General features: G+C 40.3%; 1 protein-coding gene across 4 annotated transcripts in view; it reads right to left on the bottom strand.

The window, feature by feature from the left end:
• Positions 1 to 15,959, bottom strand: part of ARMH3 (armadillo like helical domain containing 3) — a 183,164-nt gene that overhangs the window by 44,576 nt on the left and 122,629 nt on the right. The window contains exon 24 of one of the 4 annotated variants that reach the window (XR_008685754.2): positions 3,310 to 4,339. The exons of the other annotated variants lie outside the window; for them this stretch is intronic. The gene's annotated coding sequence lies outside the window, so the exon portion shown is untranslated. The remainder of the gene's footprint in view (positions 1 to 3,309; positions 4,340 to 15,959) is intronic. 4 annotated transcript variants of the gene reach the window in all.

Raw genomic sequence — 15,959 nt, forward strand, 5'->3', positions numbered from 1 at the left:
GGACAGGATGGCAAAAAAAAAAAATAGTAACTGACTAACTTAGGCTTCTTTTCCTATCACTTCAAAAACAGGGAAATTAATTTAGTGAATTACATGCTAGACTGGGGAGAACAGGGAATATTCTGTGGATTTTATACAATAGTTAGAGAAAAACAGGCACATGGATTCCAAACTAAGTGGGAAGAGCTGTGCATATACTTCAGTGGTGGAGAGGGAGGAATGGGGTTCTCACGTGAATAAAAACAGAAGACGGCTGACCAGATCCCTGGGTTAGTCCAGTATAGGCCATATGGACACCATACTAGCAAGGAGTGGGCCTGATGTTCATGCCATCACAGAGAGGATGGTGGGCATATGGATCACATACTGGTTTTCAACTACTCCAAGAATGAAATGAAAAGACATGAAAAGGGGTTTATGCTCCATCCCAGGGGTATCTTTTAGAACTCCTCAGGAAAGGCAATCAGCGACTCTGCCCAAGTAATTAAGCAAGAGAACATTTACCATAAAGCCCACATCAGTTAAGTGAACAGAGATGAATCTTATTAGAGCACACTGTCAGCTCTGAACCTGTAGATGCTAACCACCGAGATGCCTTGCTACACGTCCTGATTGCTGGCCCACCCACTGTGGTGGAGCGCTTTGCCTTTTTTTGCAGCTCTGAAGAAGCAGGCTTCTTTCACCTGCTCTGACTGTGTTCTGTTGCCTTCAGAAAGTCCTAGTACAAGTGGTTTAGTGCTAAGAAGCCTGAGTGTAACTAGTAGAGGCAGGTGGTGGGGTTGGCTAGAGAAAGGAGCCCTGAGAGGTAGAAAGTATGGGTGTTGGAGAAAAAGCAGGGGAGCTGGATAGTAAAGTAAGGAGAATAGGACAGTTGAGTAAATCAAGAAGTAATCAGGTAAATCAAGAAGAATAAATAAGCTGCTCAAAGTTTCGAACCATTCTGCTTAGGTGAAGTTGATGCTATCTCTTCTCACTGAAAAGGGGAAAAGTTAAAACTTCACTGCAAAACTGAGGGCAAGAGGAGAAGGGGGTGACAAAGGATGAGATGGTTGGATGGCATCATCAACTTAATGAACATTTCTGTTCTGTTCTGTTCAGTCGCTCAGTCGTGTCCGACTCTTTGCGACCCCGTGGACTGTAGCCTACCAGGCTTCTCCATCCATGGGATTCTCCAGGCAAGAATACTGGAGAGGGTTACCATTTCCTTCTCCAGGGGATCTTCCCGACCCAGGGATCGAACCCGGGTCTCCCGCATTGGAGGCAGACGCATTAACCTCTGAGCCACCAGGGAAGCAATGAACATTAGTATGAGTAAATTCTGGGAGATGGTGAAGAACATGGAAGCCTGGCATGTTGCAGTCCATGGGGTTGCAAAGAGTGGGACATGACTAAGCAACTGAACAACAATAATGCAATACACTTTTTCCACAGGAAAAGAAACAATACTGAGGAATATTGCTTTTTTAGTGTTAATAGTAGCCTCAATATCTGCTTTATTAATGAGTTAGCTCCAAATCTAAAGGGTCAGATTTTTCTCAACAACCTAATCACTATCTACTGTTGAACAAAATTCACTAAAGGAATTGTTTGCTAAAGGAAACTGGTGTTTTATCAATCATTCTAGATTTACAAATGGTACCTGATATACATTTGGCCCTATTTTTTTCTGCAAAGAAGAGTCAAAAAAAAAAAAAAAAAAGCCTCAAACTGACTAAATGGTAGTCTACTAAGTTAGAGGCCCAGAGAGCTTCTATTCAACAGAAACTCTCACAAAAGGATGGCTGTAAGAGTCCTTGTGGGGACAAATTACAAAATCACATAACACATTTTAAAAAACTCATCAAAGGCCATGTGTCTGTCACTCGGAGGAGTAGTTAACAGTATACAGACAAGTAGATAAGGCCTCTGCATTTACAGATCTATAAATCTTTAACTCATTATCGAGAGGAAATTCCCAAAGACACTGCTGGGAGAAGACATGACCAGCTACTAAGAAAATGAGATGGAATGGATTTGTGACCCAAACTGATGGCGGTCTTACAGCACATGCACACACAGGCACTCACATATTCGAACTTCTCTCTAGACCTAGAACAAGTGTAAACAAAGAACTGTGGTAAAAATGATTTACAGCCTTACTTTCTACCGGAGCTCTTTGTTTGCAACAGAGCCTGCAGTTTCCTTACATTCAAAGGCAGTGGGAGGTGGGAAAAGGAGAGGAGACTAGATGACTACTACTCAGAACCAAGCAGAGCTGCCCAGGAGCGGACTTAATGGGAGGATAAATTTGGGACCTGATTCTTTGACAGCACCTCCAGTAATAGCTAGTAAAGCAGGGGGTGAGAGCCAGCTCCACACATTGATCATAATAGTGCAACAAGATGAAGGTCTTTGGGGGGAGTCTATGAAATCCAGAGTAAGAAAATAAAGCCCATGTGGAGGGCGAGGCGGTTGGCTCTAGCAAATTGTCTCTACAGGAGGCTGGGTATAATTGTTTTATGCTCACAAAGAAGTTATTATCTGCTTTCTCTCCAATATACCAGAAATAGTGATAAGCTTCTCCTCTCCTGAAAAAGTGATGTTACCAAAAGGACAGATTTAGTTTTAAAGTGATTCTAGAGCTTTGTTTATCCTGTATGCACCATTTAAGAAAGAAAGAAATCTTCTATCTTCTCTACCTCCCCTACTCTGCAAATTGACTGCTTTTTTGCCCAGTGAAGGAACACTGTCCCTACAAAGTCCTAGAAAATCCTATGGTGTCTGAAGCTAAGGGTTTGATAGCACAGACCATGATGTGACAGTTTAGTTTGTTTGACAAACACATGAATACCTACCATGTGTAGATACTATGCAAGGCAATGGGGAGGTGAATGAAATTTGATCCCAGGTAACAAGGAACTTATAGATTAGTGGAATAGACATGCCACAGATAGACAATCTCATTATAATGTTGTAAGAGCTAGACAGACAGAGTCAACAAGAGGTATCATGAGTGCACAGAGGGATATTAGACCAAGCTAGGGACTTAGGAAAGGCACCCTGAAGGGAGATAGCACTTGAGCAGAGTATGGAAATATGAGTTAATCAGGGAAGGCAAGAGAAGAATGTTTTGACACATTTTCTCATAGGGATGGAGACTATTACCCAACTTTTACTAAATCAGACTAAAGAAACCTTACTAGATTCGTTAAATTAAGGTTACTGCAACTAAAAAAAAAACAACAACAAAAAAACACAGCCATCCAAGTTTTCTATTAAAACAAAGAGAAAAGCTGGGATTCCTAGGTGGCTCAATGGCAAAGAACCCACCTGCCAATGCAGGAGGCGCAGGAGATGTGGGTGTGATCTGCAGGTAGAGAAGATCCCCTGGAGGAAGAAATGGCAACGCAATCCAGTATTCTTGACTGAAAAATCCTGTGGACAGAGGTGCCTGGCAAGCTATAGCCCAGGGGGTCGCAAAAGAGTTGGACACGACTGAGCAACTGAGCAAAGAGAAAAGTTATAGCTTCCTTTCCCAGGATCTTGTTTTAAATCTTTTCCAGCTAAGGGGAATCAGGATATCTTAGTGAAAGTCATGAAACTTTTGCCCGCTGGGTCCTGTTTTACATCTTTTTGCTCAGTGCTAACGTAAGATACTCACAGCAAGTTCTGAGCCTCCCCTCCCCTAAACTAAGTGTAGACACAAAGCAACTATCAAAGTTGAAGGCAGCCCTTTCAGTCTCATATGGGAGTGGATGGATCTCAGCTGTGCTGTGCCCACCCTCTGCAGTGTGTCAGTCTCCAGCTGGTAACGCAGCTGCTTCACTTAAAGCTAGACAAGCCTCTAGACGCTGATCTCCACCAAACCACACTGAAGAGACTAAATGGCTCTGCTCTGCAGCTGCCCATTAATAACAGCTTCCTTGGTTCCCCTTTTGGTTATAAGACAATATACATTTGGGAAGGTCCTCAGAAGCACACAGAGAACCTTTAACCTAGACAAGCCTCTAGACTCTGATCTCCACCAAACCACACTGAAGAGACTAAATGGCTCTGCTCTGCAGCTGCCCATTAATAACAGTTTCCTTGGTTCCCCTTTTGGTTATAAGACAATATACATTTGGGAAGGTCCTCAGAAGCACACAGAGAACCTTTAACCTCATGAAGAGCCTGAAAAAACACTTTATTGCCAAGAGCAGTAAGGCATCAAAACAGCTATAACATGAGTGTATCAACAGCATCAGGATCACAGGTTCCTTCAGCAGAGCCTCTAGCTTACATAAATGACAGCAACCCATCACTCAGCCAATGACGGTTTTTTTTAAGGAATCCTTAAAATCATCCTTAAAATTCAGTGAATCTGCAAGATAAAAATAGCATTAATTGCCTTAACTTGTTACTTTAAAAAAGAACATAATGCTATCAATAATTCATTTCAAAGTGGCTTTAGCTGTCTCAAAGCCCTGTTTCAGATAATTAAAATCTTTTGGCTGTGCTCTTGTTATCCTGGAGGAAATCAGAGGTTAGTAAGCTCTACTGTGTTGGGATAAATAACTCAGCTCATAAATAAGGGAGACACTGGTAACAATTCCAAAGCATTACTTCCTGGCTATACCAGGTTAGCCCAGGAACTGCCAAGACTGTTGCCTATTAAGATGTGAAGCAGACTTTTATAATGGGGCTCAGAGACATATCTGGGAAGTACTATTAAAGTGGGGGAGCCCTACAAGAACTTCTTAGGCAATTCAATATCCACTTTCATAGCTTTTTAGGACTTCAGGTCAGCTGATGATTCTAGAAGACAACAGTAGTAGTATAAAGCCTTAGAACATCCATTCCAGTCATTTATTCATGCATCCAACAAACATTTATTGTACCATAATGCACTGTATGAGGAGGAGAGATTCCAGAAGTAAACAAACAGCCTCTGTCCTTAGATGTTCACTATCTAGTGATGGACAGACATGTAAACACCTACACCTCAATAAGTGTTCTAAGAGAGAAATGTACAATACAGAGTCCTATAGCAATACAGGTGTGAACCATTCTGCCATTCTGCCTCAAAGAATCCAGTAAACTTTGTAGGAAGGTGACATCTGAACTAGATTTTGAAGCATTAAATAAGATTTTGCTAGGTGAAAAGAGGAATAGGAAGACATTCTGAGTAAAAAGCATGCACAAAGCACAAAGGTATGAAATTTAGTACTCTGTGGCCAAGTCTAATTCAGCCAGATCTTAGGACAGATGGGAGAGCGGTAGTAAGGTTAGAAATCCCTATCAATGATAGGGAATCACACAAGGTTTAAAATCTAATGATTCTTCTAATGAAATAGCTTAGACATAGAAAAGAGTGCAGAAAAGAATATAATGAATGTTTGTTTACTCAATATCCAACTTAAGAGAGTATTACCAATACCTTTCAAACACTCCAGGTAACTCTTCTGGATTGCATACCTGTTTCTCTCTTCCTAGAAGTAAACACTCTCCTGATTTTGGCATTTATCATCCCTATACATAACAGCTTTATTCTTTTACAAAATATGTCTCTAAATAACATAGATTTATATTAATTTTTATTTTTAATATGAGCATATTACCTTATATTCTGCAATTTTTATTCAATATTTGTGAGATTTCTATTGATTTGTATGGTTCTAATCCATTTTCAGTGTTACAAAATATTTCAGTGTGTAAATACATAATATATTCTGTTGCTGAAAATGTAGGTGATTTTCAGCTCTCTTGGTATTTAAAACAATACTTAACACAGGGTGTTTGGGTTTTTTTTGGCTACACCTATGGCATGCAGGATCTTAGTTCCCCAACCAGGTATCGAACCTGTATCCCCTGCACTGGAAGCATAGTCCAGACCACTGGACCACCAGAGAAGTCTCAATACGTGTTCTTATTTATATATTCTTGGAATCATTTGGGAAAGTTTGCCAAAGATGTGTACTTAGGAATGAAATTACTGTACTGTAAGGTTTACGCAACTTGGACTTTATTAGATATTGCCGAACTGCCCTCAAATGTGGTTCCAACATACTCTCATCATCAGTGTTGATGGCCTGAACTTCTGAAATTCAGCTCTAGTGACTGAATAAATGTGAGACATTATGAGACCCTGAACTAAAACGGTAGTTGTAGAAATAGAGAATTAACTTGAGAAAAATTGAAGAGGTAAAGCTGAAAGAACCTACTGACTGATTGAGTAAAGGAGAGAGAAGGCTCTAAATCAACCTTGAGATTTCTGCTTTAGGCAACTGAACAGACAATGATACCATTAATTGAGATAGTAAACACAAAGTGTTATGGTTCTTCAATTGGTATATTCAGTAACGCATATTTTTTTGAATGTCAAGTTTGAATTACTTGTGGGACCTATCTGTAGTAGGGTATGAAGTTCAAGAAGCAAGATCATGTTGGTAGTGAAAACTGAAACTTGTTCACCTAGGGAGCTACAAAGAATCAGATACTCAGGGTAAAAACAGTTAAGAAATAAATAAATAGAACAGCACTTTCTACAAGTTAACATGAGTTTCTCATTTTAGAAAGAAAAAGTCAGTTATATGCCCCATGATACGATACAATGTAGGTACCCCTCCCTCCACCAAACTAACTCTATATCTGGATTTCTACCTATTTAGACTAAAACCTTCAGTCGAAGGTAGAACAAGCAGGGATGAAAGATGACAGCTTTATTACCCTAGACCTCAAAGAGCTACTAAACTGTGCTTTAAAAATTATTACTGAAGGGGAGAAGAACTGACATCCTGTTTGACAACAGAAACAAACCTTAGCTCTCCTGAGTGTGTCTTACTTAAGGACCCTTAAGCATTTCTATAATTTGCTGTGTTTTCAGATATATGAAAACGTGCTTTTTAAGCAAGAAGGAAGTATATATTGAGAATTATGATGAATACTTCTTCATTCTCTGCCTAGTTTCAACAAAATGTGAATAGAAGCTCAGGAAATGGGGTAATAGTTGTGATCAAACAGTTTCATGGGGATACAGGAACAGCTGAAATTCTAATGTACCACCGGTGTCAGACCTGTTTTTCAGTAGTAACTGACCTTAGAAAAAATGCAGGTAAGAACTTGGAGTAATATTCTAATAAAAAATTGTGTTGGTCTCTTTATTTTTACGAAGAAAATAGAGCTATCTAGTGCCTACAGAAACCAGGCTAAAACACCACATTTCAAACTGTAAGGTGAGTAAGGAGTCGACTGTCCCCATCTCCTGCCCCACAGTGTGAGGATGGGTGTTAATCAATCTGTCATGTCTAATTTTCTAGACTTCTGTGGCCACTAGCCATATGTGAATACTGACTACTTGAAATGTGGTTAGTGCAACTGAGGAACCGAATTTTATTTTAGTTAATTTAAACTGAAAAAACTAAAGCAGTGTGAAATATTATTCCATTAGACACAACTTCATTTTGGAAGGACTTCATTACACTTTAATCATTGTATTGCATAAGACACTACTGCAGTATTAGAGTGTACATTGGGCATGTGTGTCATTTCTAGTACTACCCATAAACCTATCACCAACATAGTTGATACCAATGGACTGACTCAGTTCAAATGACTTTCTACATATGGATTTAATAATGTAATATATTTTTAAAATATTTTATGCAGACAGCAGGAGTCCAAGCAGGGCTCCCTAACCTCAGCACTACTGACATTTGGGGTAGGCAATGTGTTATGTGAGCTGTCTTGGGTTTAGCAGTATCCCTGGGCTCTACTGGGAGAAGGCAATGGCACCCCACTCCAGTACTCTTGCCTGGAAAACCACATGGGCGGAGGAACCTGGTAGACTACAGTCCATGGGGTCACTAAGAGTCGGACAAGACTGAGCAACTTCACTTTCACTTTCATGCACTGGAGAAGGAAATGGTAACCCACTCCAGTGTTCTTGCCTGGAGAATCCCAGGGACGGGGGAGCCTGGTGGGCTGCCGTCTATGGGGTCGCACAGAGTCAGACATGACTGAAGTGACTTACCAGCAGCAGCAGCTGGTCTCTATTTACTATATGTCACAGCACTCCCCCACCTCCACAAGCTGTAATGACCAGACATACCAAATGCCCCCTGGGGGCAAAACTACATTAACTGAGAACTACTGAGTTACAGTGATACCTACATAACTCAGAATTGGTAATTAAAGTACCTATTAGCTTTTAATTATAGTTAAACTATGTTTCTAGTTTTATAAGATATATATGAACAGATTTTTAAGTTCAAAATGAAGGCATACTCAGTTCAGTTCAGTTCAGTCGCTCAGTCGTGTCCGACTCTCCGCGACCCCATGAATCACAGCACGCCAGGCCTCCCTGTCCATCACCAACTCCCGGAGTACACTCAAACTCATGTCCACAGAGTCGGTGATGCCATCCAGCCATCTCATTCTCCGTCGTCCCCTTCTCCTCCTGCCCCCAACCTTTCCCAGCATCAGAGTCTTTTCCAGTGAGTCAACTCGTCGCATGAGGTGGCCAAAGTATTGCAGTTTCAGCTTTAGCATCAGTCCCTCCAATGAACATCCAGGATTGATCTCCTTTAGAATGGACTGGTTGGATCTCCTTGCAGTATAAGGGACTCTCAAGAGTCTTCTCCAACACCACAGTTCAAAAGCATCGATTCTTCGGCGATCAGCTTTCTTCACAGTCCAACTCTCACATCCATACATGACCACGGGAAAAACCATTGCCTTGACTAGACGGACCTTGGTCGGCAAAGTAATGTCTCTGCTTTTTAATATACTATCAAGGTTCGTCATAACTTTCCTGCCAAGGAGCAAGCGTCTTTTAATTTCATGGCTGCAATCAGCATCTGCAGTGATTTTGGAGCCCAAAAAAACAAAGTCTGACACTGTTTCCATTGTTTTTCCATCTATTTCCCATGAAGTGATGGGACCAGATGCCATGATCTTTGTTTTCTGAATGTTGAGCTTCAAGCCAACCTTTTCACTCTCCTCTTTCACTTTCATCAAGAGGCTTTTGAGTTCCTCTTCACTTTCTGCCATAAGGGTAGTGTCATCTGCATATCTAAGGTTATTGATATTTCTCCCAGCAATCTTGATTCCAGCTTGTGCTTCTTCCAGCCCAGCGTTCCTCATGATGTACTCTGCATATAAGTTAAATAAGCAAGGTGACAATATACAACCTTGACGTACACCTTTTCCTATTTGGAACCAGTCTGTTGTTCCATGACCGGTTCTAACTGTTGCTTCCTGACCTGCATACAGGTTTCTCAAGAGGCAGGTCAGGTGGTCTGGGATTCCCATCTCTTTCAGAATGTTCCACAGTTTATTGTGATCCACACAGTCAAAGGCTTTGGCATAGTCAATGAAGCAGAAATAGATGTTTTTCTGGAACTCTCTTGCTTTCTCCATGATCCAGCGGATGTTGGCAATTTGATCTCTGGTGCCTCTGCCTTTTCTAAAACCTGCTTGAACATCTGGGAGTTCACGGTTTACATACTGCTGAAGCCTGGCTTGGAGAATTTTGAGCATGACTTTACTAGCGTGTGAGATGAGTGCAATTGTGCGGTAGTTTGAGCATTCTTTGGCATTGCCTTTCTTTGGGATTGGAATGAAGACTGACCTCTTCCAGTCCTGTGGCCACTGCTGAGTTTTCCAAATCTGCTGGCATATTGAGTGCAGCACTTTCACAGCATCATCTTTCAAGACTTGAAATAGCTCAACTGGAATTCCATCACCTCCACTAGCTTTGTTCGTAGTGATGCTTTCTAAGGCCCACTTGACTTCACATTCCAAGATGTCTGGCTCTAGGTCAGTGATCACATTATCGTGACTATCTTGGTCGGGAAGATCTTTTTTGTACAGTTCTTCTGTGTATTCCTGCCACCTCTTCTTAATATCTTCTGCTTCTGTTAGGTCCATACCATTTCTGTCCTTTATCGAGCCCATCTTTGCATGAAAAGTTCCCTTGGAATCTCTAATTTTCTTGAAGAGGTCTCTTGTTTTTCCTATTCTGTTGTTTTCCTCTATTTCTTTGCATTGATCACTGAGGAAGGCTTTCTTATCTCTCCTTGCTATTCTTTGGAACTCTGCATTCAGATGCTTATATCTTTCCTTTTCTCCTTTGCTTTTCGCCTCTCTTCTTTTTACAGCTATCTGTAAGGCCTCCTCAGACAGCCATTTCACTCTTTTGCATTTCTTTTCCATGGGGATGGTCTTGGTCCCTGTCTCCTGTACAATGTCACGAACCTCCGTCCAGAGTTCATCAGGCACTCTATCAATCAGATCTAGTCCCTTAAATCTATTTCTCACTTCCACTGCATAATCATAAGGGATTTGATTGAGGTCATATCTGAATGGTCTAGTGGTTTTCCCTACTTTCTTCAATTTAAGTCTGAACTTCGCAATAAGGAGTTCATGATCTGAGCCACAGTCAGCTCCTGGTCTTGTTTTTGCTAACTGTATACAGCTTCTCCATCTTTGGTTGCAAAGAATATAATCAATCTGATTTCGGTGTTGACCATCTGGTGATGTCCATGTGTAGAGTCTTCTCTTGTGTTGTTGGAAGAGGGTGTTTGCTATGACCAGTGCATTCTCTTGACAAAACTCTATTAGCCTTTGCCCTGCTTCATTCCGTGCTCCAAGGCCAAATTTGCCAGTTACTCCAGGTGTTTCTTGACTTCCTACTTTTGCATTCCAGTCCCCTAGAATGAAAAGGACATCTTTTTTGGGTGTTAGTTCTAAAAGGTCTTGTAGGTCTTCATAGAACCGATTAACTTCGGCTTCTTCAGCAGTACTGGTTGGGGCATAGGCCTGGATTACTGTAATATTGAATGGTTTGCCTTGGAAACGAACAGAAATCATCCTGTCATTTTTAAGATTGCATCCAAGTACTGCATTTCGGACTCTTTTGTTGACCATGATGGCTACTCCATTTCTTCTAAGGGATTCCTGCCCACAGTAGTAGATATAATGGTCATCCGAGTTAAATTCACCCATTCCAGTCCATTTTAATTCACTGATTCCTAGAATGTCGACGTTCACTCTTGCCATCTCCTGTTTGACCACATCCAATTTGCCTTGATTCATGAAGAAGGCATACTACTGACGTATTATTGAGTAGAGATGCAAATAACAGTACTACTTCAGAACACCAAAGAAAAAGAGACTGGAAGAAGGTATGTTGTCAGCCACAAAATGAATGGCAACTGCAATTTGCCTCAGCTAGAAGAAAATGGCAACCCACTCCAGTGTTCTTGCCTGCAGAATCCCAGGGACGGGGGAGCCTGGTGGACTACCATCTCTGGGGTCGCAGAGTTGGACACAACTGAAGCGACTTAGCAGCAGCAGCAGCAGCAGGCAAAACAAAAAGGCTTTCTGTTGTGAAAACAAACTTTTCAAGATATAAATACCACTAACAAATGTCAGCAAATATAAAGAAGTTTATTCCTAACATTAAAAATGAATCAACAAAATACATTGTCTGAAATCAGAATTAAATGTCCAACAAAGGGGACACATATATACCTATGGCCAATTCACATTGATGTTTGACAGAAAACAATGAAATTCTGTAAAGCAATTATTCTTCAATTAAAAAATTAATTTAAAAAAGCCTGCAAAAATCTCCCCAAGGTAGAAAATCTGAACAAACTCTTCTAATAGAAAAATGAAAAGTCCAATAAAAACATCTTAATGATTTTTAACATGATCAGAATCTAATCTCTGGTTACTATACAATTTTTTGATGGAGATATGGTAAAATAAATTATTATTTCAGCTATGGACAGTTTATCAGACAACTATGAGGAAAACCCTAAAAAAAACCACACCTTATAAAAAGTGAAAGATCTTCAATTAAACCACTGAATAACTGCCCTACAGAATATGACATTTCTAATGATATCAAATGAGAACTTCCAGATGTACAAGGTAGATTGAGAAAAGGCAGAGGAACCAGAGATCAAACTGCCAACATCCATTGGATTACAGAGAAAGCAAGTTCAGTTCAGTTCAGTCGCTCAGTCGTATCCGACTCTTTGTAACCTCATGAACCTCAGCAGGCGAGGGCTCCCTGTCCATCACCAACTCCCGGAGTTTACCCAAACTCATGTCCATTGAGTCGGTGATGCCATCCAACCATTTCATCCTCTGTCGTCCCCTCCTCCTCCTGCCCTCAACCTTACCCAGCATCAGGGTCTATTCAAATGAGTCAGCTCTTCGCATCAGGTGGCCAAAGTATTGGGAGTTTCAGCTTCAACATCAGTCCTTCCAATGAATACCCAGGACTGATCTCCTTTAGGATGGATTGGTTGGATCTCCTTGCAGTCCAAGGGACTTTCAAGAGTCTTCTCCAACACTACAGTTCAAAAGCATCAATACTTTGGCGCTCAGCTTTCTTTATAGTCCAACTCTCACATCCATACATGACTACTGGAAAAACCATAGCCTTGACTAGACGGACCTTTAATGGCAAAGTAATGTCTCTGCTTTTTAATATGCTGTCTAGGTTGGTCATACTTTCCTTCCACGGAGTAAGCATCTTTTAATTTCATGGCTGCAGTCACCACCTACAGTGATTTTGGAGCCCCCAAAAATAAAGTCAGCCACTGTTTCCACTGTTTCCCCATCTATTTGCCATGAAGTGATGGGACTGGATGCCATGATCTTAGTTTTCTGAATGTTGAGCTGTAAGCCAACTTTTTCACTCTCCTCTTTCACTTTCATCAAGAGGCTCTTTACTTCTTCTTCACTTTCTGCCATAAGGGTGGTGTCATCTGCATATCTGAGGTTATTGATATTTCTTCCGGCAATCTTGATTCCAGCTTGTGCTTCATTCAGCCCAGCATTTCTCATGATGTACTCTGCATATAAGTTAAATAAGCAAGGTGACAATATACAGCCTTGACGTACTCCTTTTCCTATTTTGGAACCAGTCTGTTGTTCCATGTACAGTTCTAATTGTTGCTTCCTGACCTGCATACAGGTTTCTCAAGAGGCAGGTCAGGTGGTCTGGTATTCCCAACTCTTTCAGAATTTTCCAGAGTTTATTGTGATCCACACAGTCAAAGGCTTTGGCATAGTCAATAAAGAAGAAATAGATGTTTTTCTGGAACTCTTGCTTTTTCCATGATCCAGCAGATGCTGGCAATTTGATCTTTGGTTCCTCTGCCTTTTCTAAAACCAGTTTGAACATCTGGAAGTTCATGGCTCATGTATTGCTGAAGCCTGGCTTGGAGAATTTAGAGCATTACTTTACTAGCATGTGACATGAGTGCAATTGTGCAGCAAGGGAATTCCAGAAAAACATCTGCTTCATTGACTACACTAAAGCCTTTGACTGTGTGGATCACAACAAACTGTGGAAAATTCTTACAGAGATGGGAATACCAGATCACCTTACCTATCTCCTGAGAAACCTGTATGCAGGTCAAGAAGCAATGGTTAGAACCAGACATGGACAATGGACTGGTTCAAAACTGGGAAAGGAGTATGTCAAGGCTGAATATAGTCACCCTGCTTATTTAACTTAGATGCAGAGTACATCATATGAAATGCCAGGCTGGATGAATCACAAGTTGGAATCAAGACTTCCTGGAGAAATATCAACAACCTCAGATATGCAGATGACACCACTCTAATGGCAGAGTGAAGAGAAACTAAAGAGCTTCTTCATGAGGGTGAAAGAGGAGAGGAAGAAAGCTGACTTAAAACTCAATACTCAAAAACTGAAATCATGGCATTCAGTCCCATCACTTTCTGGCAAATAGATGGGGAAAAAGTGGAAACAGTGACATATTTATTTTTCTTGGGCTCCAAAATCACTGTGGATGGTGACTGCAGCCATGTAATTGAGAGACCTTTTCTATTTGCAAGGAAAGCTATGAGAAACCTAGGCAGCATATTAAAATGCAGAGACATCACTTTGCCAATAAATGCCCGTATAGTCAAAGCAATGATTTTTTTCCAGTAGTCATGTACAGATCCAGTGGTCATGTATGGATGTGAGAGTTGGACCATAAAGAAAGCTGAGCATCAAAGAATTAATACTTTCACATTGTGGTGGTGGTGAAGACTCTTGAGAGTCCCTTGGAATGTAAGGAGATCAAAACAGGCAATCCTAAAAGAAACTCTGAATCTTCATCAGAAGGATTGATGCTGAAGCTCCAATATTTTGGTCACCTGATGCGAAGAGTCGACTCATTGGAAAAGACCCTGATGCTGGGAAAGATTAAGGGCAGAAGAAGGGGGTTTCAGAAGATGAGATGATTGCATGGCATCAATGACACAATGGACATGAGTTGAGCAAACTCCGGGAGATAGTGAAGGACTGGAAAGCCTGGTGTGCTGCAGTCCATGGGGGTCACAAAGAGCTGGACACGACTAAGCGACTGAACAAATGATATAAAAAAAAAAATCACTTGATTTGAAATGTTTTACTTTTCTCTAGATTTTAGATGACACTACCCAATGAATAAATACTTTGGGTACATTTTGTCTCAAATTTGCAGCCCAAATCTCTGAACTTGTGGCATAAATATCTTAATCTTCTATATCTGTCAATAAGGAATTTGACTACAACATTTAAAAAATTCCAGCACACAAGTGGTGCTCCAGCTATGTTAGGTCAAAAATCTAGATATACTGGCAATTTATCTTGTAATTTTTTTGGCCCTGTCACACAGCTTGTGGGAATCTTAGTTCCCCAAGGAGGGACTGAACCCCAGCCCTTGGCAGTGAAATCAAGGAGTCCTAACTACTCAACCTCTAGGGAATTTCTTACTGGCATTTTAAAACAAAACTAAAGTCTTCCCTTTCTGTAACATCCTACTGCATGGTATATGTTAAAAATATTTGTGCATAGTTTTCTGAAGCAGACTATTGTGTCATGGATATAGCTGCTAAAATAATTTTGTATGTATTAATACCACAAAAGCTATGAACATTGAAGGTTTATGCAGCAGTTACAGAATTAGAAAACAATGAATTTAATAATCCTGAGTTTTCTGTCAATGCTCACTGGTTGAGTTGTGGTGAGGTTTACAAAAAATTTACTATACTGTTAATTTTAACCCAAGATGCTCTTGAAACAAAAGGAATACCTGTGGAATATTCAATTATAAAAAGTATTTTTAAATTAATGAGTTAAATTTGAAGCTCCAAGGAAAAGAAAAGCTTATTTTGTGACCTATCTAGCCAAGTATTTATGGTGAAATTGAAACTTTTCATAACATCAATAATAACACATTTTTTCTAGTTGGAGTCAATATATAAAAGATTTTATTTGTAACTGACAGCACTGCTGCTGCTGCTAAGTCACTTCAGTCATGCGCAACTCTGTGCGACCCCAGAGACGGCAGCCCAACAGGCTCCCCCGTCCCTGGGATTCTCCAGACGTGAACACTGGAGTGGTTTGCCATTTCCTTCTCCAATGCATGAAAGTGAAAACTGAAAGTGAAGTCGCTCAGTCGTGTCCGACCCTCAGCGACACCATGGACTGCAGCCTATCAGGCTCCTCCGTCCATGGGATTTAAGCGATATTTTTGAAAACATTTTTTTGATATTGATAAATTTTGAATTACCTTAACAATTTATGCCACACCTCTTTGAAATTGCTGTTAAAACAAGAGTTAGTGAATTCCCTTAACCTGGACAGATGTGCTTTGATGTCAAATGAATTCTAAAAAAGATGAACCACTTTTATCAATGTGGAAGCAAATGTCAAAGGGGAGTGACAGTGAGGTACACAATTCAGTTACTGGAAAATTTTTAAGTATGTTTGGAACAATCTGGGCATATAACTCTAATTTTCCATTTAAAAAAATCTAAATAAAGATCAAATATTTCCAATGAAAATATACCATCTGAACTGACATGTGCTGTAAGTATAAAATAGCCACCTGACTTCAAAAATTTAATAAAATATTTAAAAAATACATTAGTATCTCAATAATTTATATCCTGATTACATGTTAGAATGATAGTATCTGGGGTAC

Source organism: Moschus berezovskii, chromosome 12, assembly GCF_049115385.1.
Source record: "Moschus berezovskii isolate FMDL1 chromosome 12, NW_MosBer_1.0, whole genome shotgun sequence".
Lineage (NCBI taxonomy): Eukaryota > Metazoa > Chordata > Mammalia > Artiodactyla > Moschidae > Moschus > Moschus berezovskii.